The sequence below is a fragment of the Paramormyrops kingsleyae genome, chromosome 4 (assembly GCF_048594095.1).
Source record: "Paramormyrops kingsleyae isolate MSU_618 chromosome 4, PKINGS_0.4, whole genome shotgun sequence".
Taxonomy (NCBI): Eukaryota; Metazoa; Chordata; class Actinopteri; order Osteoglossiformes; family Mormyridae; genus Paramormyrops; species Paramormyrops kingsleyae.
Window position 1 is genome coordinate 47,916,223 of NC_132800.1, and position 10,812 is coordinate 47,927,034.

At 37.7% G+C, this 10,812-nt stretch overlaps 1 long non-coding RNA gene across 1 annotated transcript; it reads right to left on the bottom strand.

Annotated features, from left to right (window-relative positions):
* Positions 1-1,691: 1,691 nt before the first annotated feature.
* LOC111841113 (uncharacterized) lies at positions 1,692-2,503 on the bottom strand. The gene is made up of 3 exons (XR_002837601.2): positions 2,426-2,503; positions 2,060-2,119; positions 1,692-1,773 (listed from the first exon to the last, which is right to left on the bottom strand). It is a non-coding gene; the product is annotated as an uncharacterized lncRNA (long non-coding RNA).
* Between the last annotated feature and the right edge of the window lie 8,309 nt (positions 2,504-10,812).

Sequence of the window (10,812 nt, forward strand, 5' to 3'; positions counted from 1 at the left end):
GGGTTAGTAAAACACAGCGGCTGAATGCCCAATAAGGTCAAATGAAAGTACATTAAAATAGGGCAGATATGGGACACCCATTTTGAACTGGTGTGCCACCCATATGGGCTTGCAATTTGGGAAGAGGTGGAGACACATTGTCTTAACACACTAGGTTGTAAATAAAACACTATAAAAGTTAATAAACATTAACATTGTAAAAACAACACTCACTGCACACTGAAAAGTGTTAAAGGTAACACTGAATGGTGTGGACACATATAGACACCATGCAGTGTTAATTTAACACTGGCACATTTGCTGTGTAGCTAGTTTTGCATTAGTCTACCATATTAAAATAAACTAGCAGAGCCAGAAATCGTTCATTTAACCACATATACTACTATATACTAACCAGATGTGTGGTTAATGTTTATGCTATCGCTTGTGTATATAAAGCTTATTCTCATATACATCATAAGGTAATGCGCTTGCGACATCCCGGCACATGCCTCCACTGTACCCCGACCTGCAGAACTGTCGTAAACGTGGAAATGAGTTGCGTTGTGAACCTGCGGTCGATTACTTTTCCTCAATAAGTTGGAATTGAATTTGCGAACTGAATTCAGATTCAACTAATAAACTCAGATTGAGTTTTTTAATGCGACAACTGCAGATTCAAGTAAATACATACAATTCAAATTCAGTTTCTAGTAGCACAAATATCTGCCCATAGAGGTAGCCCTCAATGGCCACCACAGGTATCTCGATGGCGGGTCTCCCTACTCTGCGCCTCACTGACTGCCTAGATTAGTTTGCACCCTTCCCGTGTCAAGTCCAGTTAAGATTGAAAGTTCCTCTACCCTCTGTGAGAGCAAAAGCAACCTATCAAACGCATCTATTGCTGATACCCGATTGTTTTCCATGTCATCTGCTAAGGCACAAATATTTGCTACAGGCTGTTCTGTCGCCATTACTCTCTAAATGAACAAATCCGTTGAATGCTGGCGAGGCCCTAAACAAGGAAGTGACGTCGTTAATGAAGGTCCGCCTTGATGAGCGGTCTGACAGTTGGGAATTGCAAATTAAGTTTTCCCCCTAACATGCAATGGAATTGCCGGGGACGCCATTGCATTTGAATAAAGAGGCAAAAAGGCCATGGCAATACACGTAATGCAATTCAGTGCCTTGTTATTCTATTTATTATTCAAAATATTTTGAAATGAATTAAGGATTGCATAAGCACTTTGCACATTGAATTGCTGATTGCAAAATGTATTTTCAAATTACATGTTCAGATTAAATATTGAAATGACAAATGCATGCTCTGATTGAATATTGAATTGCCAATTGCAAAATGAATTGCCATAAGAATTTTTGTGCTTATAATCTTCCATATCTGTGAGGAACAAATTAGCATTAACATCAGTTTGGTTCCTGAGGCACAAATGCCTTCCTTAGCATTTCAGGGAGTTTGGTGTGTTAATTTTACTGCTACAGGATCAGGAAATGAACCAGAGTGATAGATTAATGAGGGAAACCTCTTTAGTTCACTTTCATCTAGTTTATAATTTGAAATCAAATTAGCTGCATGTATGATGTTGGAATCATGGCCGTATATGTTGTCAAATGAAACATATGACATGTATGTAGCATCAGACACTAAATGTATCACAGCTCATGTTAGAGCAGATTGTCCAAACTCACCTCTCTGTGCTTCAGGGCGACTGAGCTGTAGACCACATCGCTGGCTGGGGTTACAGCAGGACGGTGTGAAGAACATCTAGAGGACACCTGCTGAGAACATTTAGCTGCTTACAGTGGAGGTACAAGACCAACCTTTGTACATAAATCACAAATCCATAAACTCCCAAACCTCCCATGTGAGTCACTGTGAAATATCAGGGTATCATGGTACTTATTGGTACATTACAGCTAATTCTGATACACATGGATCTGAGAGATCAGCTGAGGTGTAGATGACCTGCCCAGTCAGCACATTATTGATATACGTGTCACTCGCATTGTGATACTGGTCCTATGCCTGAACCAAACACTGATTTACATTAAACCATCTTACCTCTGGGTCTGACAGGACAATGGAGCTGTAGGTGACATCAGCTCCAGGCTCCTCAGAGGCCTTAGAGAGGATCACATTATGACCATGTATCTATACAGAACCACCTGCCCATTCTTTAACTGACAGCAGTGGAGCATCATTGTTGGTGAATTTGTTGATAATTTGACATATTAGTTAATGATTTGTATCTTTATCGATGTTGTCCAATATTAATTAATTTTTATTTCCATTTAGAAAACTCTTTAACCACAGTGTAACAACTGGCTTATGAAAATATGTTACATAAAATAATATCACTTTTTTACATATAGAAACACAGATTGCTCTCAAAATCCTTGCTGTATATATTTTATTCCTGCACTTTACCTGCCCTGGGGGGTCTCTCTTGATGTTGCCTATTGCTGCGTATTCAGGGTCTGGGTTCAGCTAGAACAAAGTCACAGCTCAGCGTTCAAACAATCACTCCATACCAGTCAGTTTCACATCATATTCCTATCCAACAATAAACTTTTTAATCAGTCACTGAAATAAAGGATTCATGTTACTTGTTATTTAAATAATTATGTTGATGCAATGTAAATTGTATTAGTTTTTATGCATAAATCTTTGAATAAACGCTATTGAATAATGCAGAGTAGTTCCACACAACTAGAATGAGTATTCTGAAAATTAAACATTCTTTTAAAGTTCATGCATTCACTTTGTGTTCTGAGAACAGAATATAGTTGAGTTAATCTCACTAAATTTTCTCATGTTTAATCAAACCAACTTAATCACTTTCATTCAACTTCAATTAGGTAAATAACCAGTGGCAGAACAGCTGTAAGCGGAAAAAAATAAAATGCTGGAAATCTTGAATCACTTAAAATATTAGAAGTAATGGATAACATGAAATATTTGAAGTTGCCTCAATGTAAGTAATTTATTCAGTTTAACTTGAACCATAAACATACATAAGAAGGTTACGTTTTAATGAAGAAACTAATAATTTTCAACTATTGGAATGTGAAGAAACACACTGAACTAGCAAAAGCTTTGTTTTAGTATTTCACTGGGGCAAAAATGGACCATGCCCCCCCCCCCCCCCACCTCCAAATTCACACCTAGGCCCTGCCTATGCCAGTTGCAGTTGATGAAATTTAAGTAGCTTCCAAATATTGTACCCATCATACACTGCAGTAGTCAGCAAATTCTACAAACATGCTATTTTCGTTAAATACATGCCTCGACAACATAGTTTAACTACAAAACATTGCAAACGAATATATTTCAAATCTGTTTTAAGTATTGTACCAAATATTTTTTTTGTTATGACTCCCATCATACTGAGATTCTGCACATAAAAATGAGATATAAAAGTCACATGTCATAAATTTACATATTAAACTGAGTTCATTCAAAGTAACTGTTTCATTATAAGCAGTTCTCTCAAATTCAGCATCATTTCAACTACAATTGAAAAAAATGTGATTGTTTCTGATTTTAAATAAGCAATTTTAATATTTTAAAGTAGGATAAAATAGCCTAACAATTGTCCAGCTCGGGCTCAAAACCCTTCCAAAGGTTGTTGCGACCCACAGGCTGAGGAATGCTCTTCTGGACTTTCCGTATTAAATATGAACTTACTGTCAATTCTGTGCTTCCCAGATTTTGTCTCTCAGCCATTTTTTTCTCTACAAGAAAGGAATGAGGAAAAAAGTCACAGAAAATGATTCTGCTCACACCTGTGTCTCTGCAACTCTGCAAAGTTCAGGTTACTTATACACCGTCTGCATCAGCAGATACTCACTGTATTTGTCCCGCACTTTCCATGTGATGATGATGATGATCAACAGCAGGACCAATAAGCCCAGTCCTACATACAGAGCCAGCTGGACCAAGGAGCTGAATAAGAGGGTGGATTTGAATAGTAAAGTCTCACATGCTTTATAACAGCACAGTTCAGCCACATCTGTACTATTACACAGGATACATGTGAGGAAGAGGAGACATTAACATAGAGCATAAAAATAGCTCAATGTTATACTGTTTTGTAAAATCCATCCATCCATCCATCCATCCATCATCCAGGCCTGCAGTCTATCCCCAGCAGCACAGGGCACAAGGCAGGGACTCACCCTGGATGGGATGCCATCTCAAGTTTATTATAATTAAGAAAAAAATGAAAAGCAATATCCTACTTCTCATAATTATTATGGAAGTTTCCCATTACAGTGTGACCAGGTAAATGCTGCTAGCTGGACCCCCACACTACTGTAAATGCTGCTGAAGGCTTACCTCACTTTTTCATTCCATCCATTTAATGTGACAGAAAACATCAGCATTGGAAACAAGAAAAAGAATTGTTATTTTACAAATAGAAAAACCCTGGTCTGTAAATTACTAAAGACTCCTAAAAAAACTGATATAAGAATAACTAAAATAAAATATTTCATAGAGCAGCTGGTTGGATACAGAATAATAAATTAGTGTTATGATCAAAATGTTCATATCCCAGGGAATTGCAGTGAATTGGTGATATTAATTATTTTATTATAATATCATAATGTACTTATTGCAGCACTGGATCAGTTATTACAGAGTATAACTGTAACACTGGCCTCTGCTGCAATTTGAAACCACCTACAGACACATCAGCCAGTCTGCACACCTTCTGTAACAATTTTGTATTTGGATTTATATACATAACAAATGGCTGTAATATGGAAACGAATGTCTGTCTGCGGCAACATCCTGTGAAATGTGTCTCATTATACAGACACATCCTGACCTAGAAGCTGCTGATTCCTGAGGGCTCAGTACAGCTCCAGGAGTAACAAACAGATCAGACACTCATGTATTTGGTACAGAGCAGGACCTGATAGCATGGAATTCTGCCTCCAACTTTGTGTCAGGGATCTGGGCAGGAATGAATTACATACTAACAGCAGGATTAGATTATATACAATGTATCGGCCAGGAAATTAATAAGAAAACAGGTGCATGTACGTATAGTTAAATCTGAATGAGAATCTTTATTGTTTTCCAAGTATCAAGTGTTCAAGGAATCCCTCTTGGTGCAGGTCATCACAACTGTATTATGGAGTGTCTCCCATAGAGGTAATGCTGGTATTTATGGTTAATCTTCCAGTACATTCATATAGACACATAAAACTACAGCCATCCACCCATCAATCTTCTGTCCTGGTCAGGGATGTGGGGCCTGGAACCTATCCCAGGCAGGACAGGGCACAGGGATGGAGTACATCCTGGATGGGATGCCAGTCAGAAGCAACAGTATCACCTACTGAGCCACTGTGCCACTAACACAGAACCTATAATGCCAATAAATAACTCTGTTCAGCTAAAGTTATCAATAGGGTAGTTTAAATATACACAGCTTAGCCCCCCCCCCCCCACAGATTATCCCTATAAAACGCACAGACCCCCTTCATGGGTGAAACTGCATCATTTGTTGTTTGGCTATTTGTATTGAAGCACAAATTATTCACAGCCAGATTTGTATTAATTACTTACATTCGGTGATGATTATTGGTTTGACAGTAATATGAACTGGGATCTGCCAGCCTCCAGCATCACACCAGTACGATCCTGTATCCTTCATCTCCAGTCCCCTCATTGTCACGCTGAAGACTCTATTTACTCTGTCCTCCCTGATCAGGACAGGCCTCCCATCCAAACTCACAGATCTCTCTGATGCACAGGAGCCCCCGATCTTACACCACAGCTTCAGACTGTCACTGTTTCTATAGCGACACTGAACACTGACATTGTCTCCTTCCACACCCGTCACCTCCTGTTTGTCCACTGACAGCCCAGGGGAACCTGAATATGCAAATTAGGGACAAATGAAACACTGTTATTTACTCAGCTGTAAAATATTCATGCATATGACCCAGTTACAACATGCTTATTTTAATGTTTATCTGTACTTTTTAATCACATCAAAACTGAACAAAATATATTACTAATGTTATTTATCCCCTAGAGTAGCCCATATAAACTGAGACTGTTACATCTCCCAGGTCTCATTTATGATACTTTGCAAAACTAAGATTTGGTATTTGTTATTGTAAATTTTGTAGGTTTTAAAATGCTAAAATATTTATTCCTCCAGTGTTTGTGTTAATGTCCTTCCTTTTTGGGTAAATGACATGTTACATACTGTGCATCTCATTGGCTACAGTCTGCAGTACAAACATCTTACCATCAGTGACTGACAGATAAACCTGATCTCCAACATTTGAACCTCCACTGATCTCCACATGACACCAGTAGGTACCAGAGTCCCCAGCTGTCAGATTTTTGATGGTCAGAGTGAAGACTCGCTGGTCAGGATCATCTCTGATTGACACTTTACCCTCCTGTGGAGAGTCAGTGTGTACTATGGGAGTACATGACCTCCAGTCGTCCCCTCTGCACCAGTATTTCATGTGAGTTTTTTGTCTGTCACCATAGAAACATGGGATGGTGACAGATCCTCCTCTCCGTACACTGATCCATTTCATTGTAGACACACCTGCAGGAACAGTATGAACATTGCCATGCTGATTAACTCTCACCCCCTCTTACACCATTTATATGCATAATGTAATGAAGTGAGTAATAAGCTACATTTCACCAAACTTCAATGCTCCTGATTGCGTTTGATTGAAATGTACCATTGAATGCTAACTGTAAATTGGTAATGGTAACTGGTATTGGAACTATTAGTGAATACGATGTTGGGCTTATTGTACCATGGGAAATGTATCCTGCTTCAATGATACTGTAAAAAGGAAAAAGCAGTACCAAATGGGGAAATAATTTGGTGCACAAACAAAACATTTATCCACTTATTTGCTGTGTAGCTTAAGCCCCGCTAGCCTGTTAGCATAAGCCATGCTTTAATGTAGAGCTGGGCGATATGGCTAAAATAAATATCACAATATTTTTTCTTGTATTGACTGATATCGATAATTATCAATATAATAGTTTCACAATGTTGTTCCATGTAATAAACTAAATAATAATAAAAACAACCCTATTCTGACAAATAGAATGAATACATTGAAATAAACAATATTAGTAAACAAATGTTTATTTTCCAACAAATTTTACTGTTTACATACAAAATTCCCTTAAAATTATGAAAGGTTATTGATTTTCAAGTATTCAAAGAAACATAGCTCAGATGAATAAAACCATATAATAATGTAACAATGTGCAAAACTGTCATGATCCACTCCGTCCGCTCCTGATGTGTGCCACGCCCACCTCGTTACCTCGTGTTCAGCCCTGATTGTGATCACCTGTGTCCTGTTATGTCTAGCTCGTCTTTTGTATTTAGTCCTTCCCCAGACTCGTCATTGTATTGTCCGTGGATGTCCGTGCCTGTTCTCCGTTTACCCAATAAACCACTTTACCGGACTTCCTGGCTTCGCTCACCTGCTTTCCTGCTCGCCCTCCCCACGAACGCTGACAAAAACAGTATAATGGGCAAACACAAAATAAAGCAGGACAGAACTGACTGCAAGAACTATCTGCATCTATTCTTGGTCTCTTAAAAACTTTTAAAATTCTGAGGTAGAAAAGTATCTAAACCCCTATTTCAAAAAAATGCCAAATCATGGTTAGACTTTTTGTCTGGCGCTGCAAAACGTCACCACGCGTCACCATGTCACATGATACAAAATCCTCGAGAGATCAAGACGACTTCTTTTTTTTAACTCCTTTATTTCGTCTTCAACAAAATACAATATCCGAGCCGGGGGACAGCACAGGTACATCAAAACAGGCCATACATAAGAGTACAAAGTTTACAGGCACTATTGGTCTTTACCTTCTCTAAAGAATTAAAAAATAAAACTAAATCATTTTTAAAAGGGGAGGACCTTTGTATATCTACATTTATGTAAATAAAATTTTGCAATTAAAATAATATTGTTGAGCAAGAATTCAGTATCCTTCTCTTCAAGGAAAACCCCAAACTTAATGGTGAGATGTGGTATTACATATTGTGAAGATAAGCAGTTAAACAGAGCAGACCAAAAATTGTTGACCACTGTACAAGAGAAAAATAAATGTTCCTGGGATTCACTCTTATTATCACAGAAAGAACATAAATCCTCCAAGTCTTCTAAATTAAACCTCATTTTTAAAAAATGTTTACTTGGGTAAATGTCATTAATCTTTTTAAAGAGAACTTCTTTCATTTTGGATAACAGGAAAGGACAAATATATAGATCTAACTTTGATAGTTTCAGTATGAAAAATTTGTAGATAATACTCTTCTTTTAACTGGAGTAGGGCATTCTTTTGTCATTACAGATCTTAATATTCTATTATTACATTTACTATCTAAAAAGTTATATTTGTCAATTAATAAATTAGCATATACAGGTATTACTAATGAATACTGTAAAACACCTTTAAATAAGTTCTTCACATCGAAAGGAAATAGCTTTAACTATGAAGGAGTATTGTTTAAAAGAACAATCCAAATTAATTTTTTATTTAAACTCTGTATAAGATAAAATATTACCTTCCTTATCCATGAAATGGACAATAGCCCAGACACCTTTCTCCATCCACTCTTTATAAAATAAGGATTTACCCTTACGTAAAATGTATCTATTATTCCATATAATGGCTGTGTGTGAGGTGAAGTTGTGTTTGTAGAGCATTTTCCAGTACAGTAACACCTGTCTGTGATAATCAGATAACTTAAGTGGTAATTTAAGGGGGTCAAAATCTAATAAGAAACCTAATACCACCAACCCTGTTAAACAGATAAGCAAGTAAACTGAACCAAATACAATGTTCATTTTTTAAAACATTTTGCTACCATCTCAACTTAATAGTACCATTCATCACTTCAAAATCAATTACATTCAAACCACTATCTCCTACTGGTTTTACCACATCTCCTTTTCTTAATAAATGTTGTTTATTATTCCAAATAAAATTATAATGACTTTGGTTTATTGTTTCAATAAATCTGTCTGGTATAGCCAAGGAATATGCTGGGTACATTATTCTTTAAATTCCTTCCATTTTCGTCAATAAAACTCTCCCAAAGATTGAATTATTTCTCTGTATCCAGCTATTTAAAATGTTTTTATTTTTTTGTAAAACGACATCAAGACAACTTAAGACAGATTGTGCCCTCACAAGATCATCTGGCTGCAGACCTCCACCAGGAGAAACTCCACTAGAGGGCCGGAAACATGTGACCTCCACAAGTGAGTCCGGACATGACGTTATGCAAACTTTTTTTTTTTTTTTTTGCATTTTGGATATAATTTTTGATCCACTTAGTTTTCAAAATAGTATTACATGTTCCAAAGTCAATCATGTTTAAGCCTCCATCCACAAGAGAATTACATACCACTTCTTTTCTTAAATAATGGTGCTTATTTTTCCAAACACAATTGAAAAGATCCTTATCAGTATGGTTAATTATCACTTTTGGGACATCCAACACCATAGCAGAATAAATCAGTCTTGACAAACCTTCACTCTTGGATAATAAGACTCGACCCTTTATCGATAAATCCCTTGACAACCAAATATTAAATATTGTTTTAATATTAGAGAGAGATGGAGAATACCGCTTCTTTCAAAAAGATTTATGACCCAAAGGTCAAAAAGGTCACGGGTCAAAAGTTCACTGGATGGGCGGGTCTGGGGTGACGCAACGACTAGTGACGTTGGGAGAGGTTTTTTTTATTATTATTATTTATTTATTTATTATTATTAATTAATTATTAATATAGTATTTATTATTAATCAATTATTATTATTAATTATAAATTTATTTTTATTTGAGGAGAGTGAATTGTGTGCTTATGAGTGGGGTTTTGTGGGAATAGCCCCGTGCTACGAGGGTGCCGAGGACGGAGCTGAGCACGAGGGCTGAGTGGGTCGGTTACCTGATGGAGTGTGAGCGTACGGTGCCTGTGGAGCGGTACCTTGGGAAGGTCCCAGTCGGTCCAGCGGAGCGTGTACTTGGGCATAGCGCAAAGGACTCGGAGGGGGTGCCTGTGGAGCGGTACCTTGGGAAGGTCCCGGGCTTTGGAGAATCCGCAAAGGACTTGGAGAGAGCGATGCTGGAGAGCTGTGAGCTGAGAGTTGTGCTGCGCGATACTGAAAGAAACCCTGTGAGAATGAACAAGTTGGAGCTAAGAATGAGAGGAGGAGGAGGGTCTGGGTCTGACGCTATCCTCCTCCAATGAACGCTTAGCGGCAGTTTGGGTGTGTGTGTTGACACCCCGTGCAGCAGCAGCAACAGCTTGGCCTTGTGTGGTAGCGGTTTTCAAGTTTGTGTTTTTCGTCATGCAGCCGTTGTATTACATCAGCGTAGTTCAAATCCCGGTCAAACTGTAATTTGGGCCACACATCAAATTGGACATTTTGTATTTCAGTAAATTTTGTTTGAAGTTTTGGTTTTTCTCATGCACCTGTTATGTACATCCCCGTAGGTCATCCGTAATAATTTGGACCACACATCAAATTGGACATTTTGTATTTCAGTAAATTTTGTTTGAAGTTTTGTTTTTTCCCCGACTCGCCCGTTATGTACATCGTCTGCGCAGTTAAAAGAAAAAACGTACATCGAAATAGACTTAAGAAAATCAGATAAAACTTGACAGGCCGTATATTTCTCCTTAAAGAATCCTAAGAAGTAATCAACCACAGATATTTTTAGTACGCCGAGCAGGGTTTCCCTCCTTTGGTAAAGAGACACAAGTACCCCCACTGGAAAGAGAAAA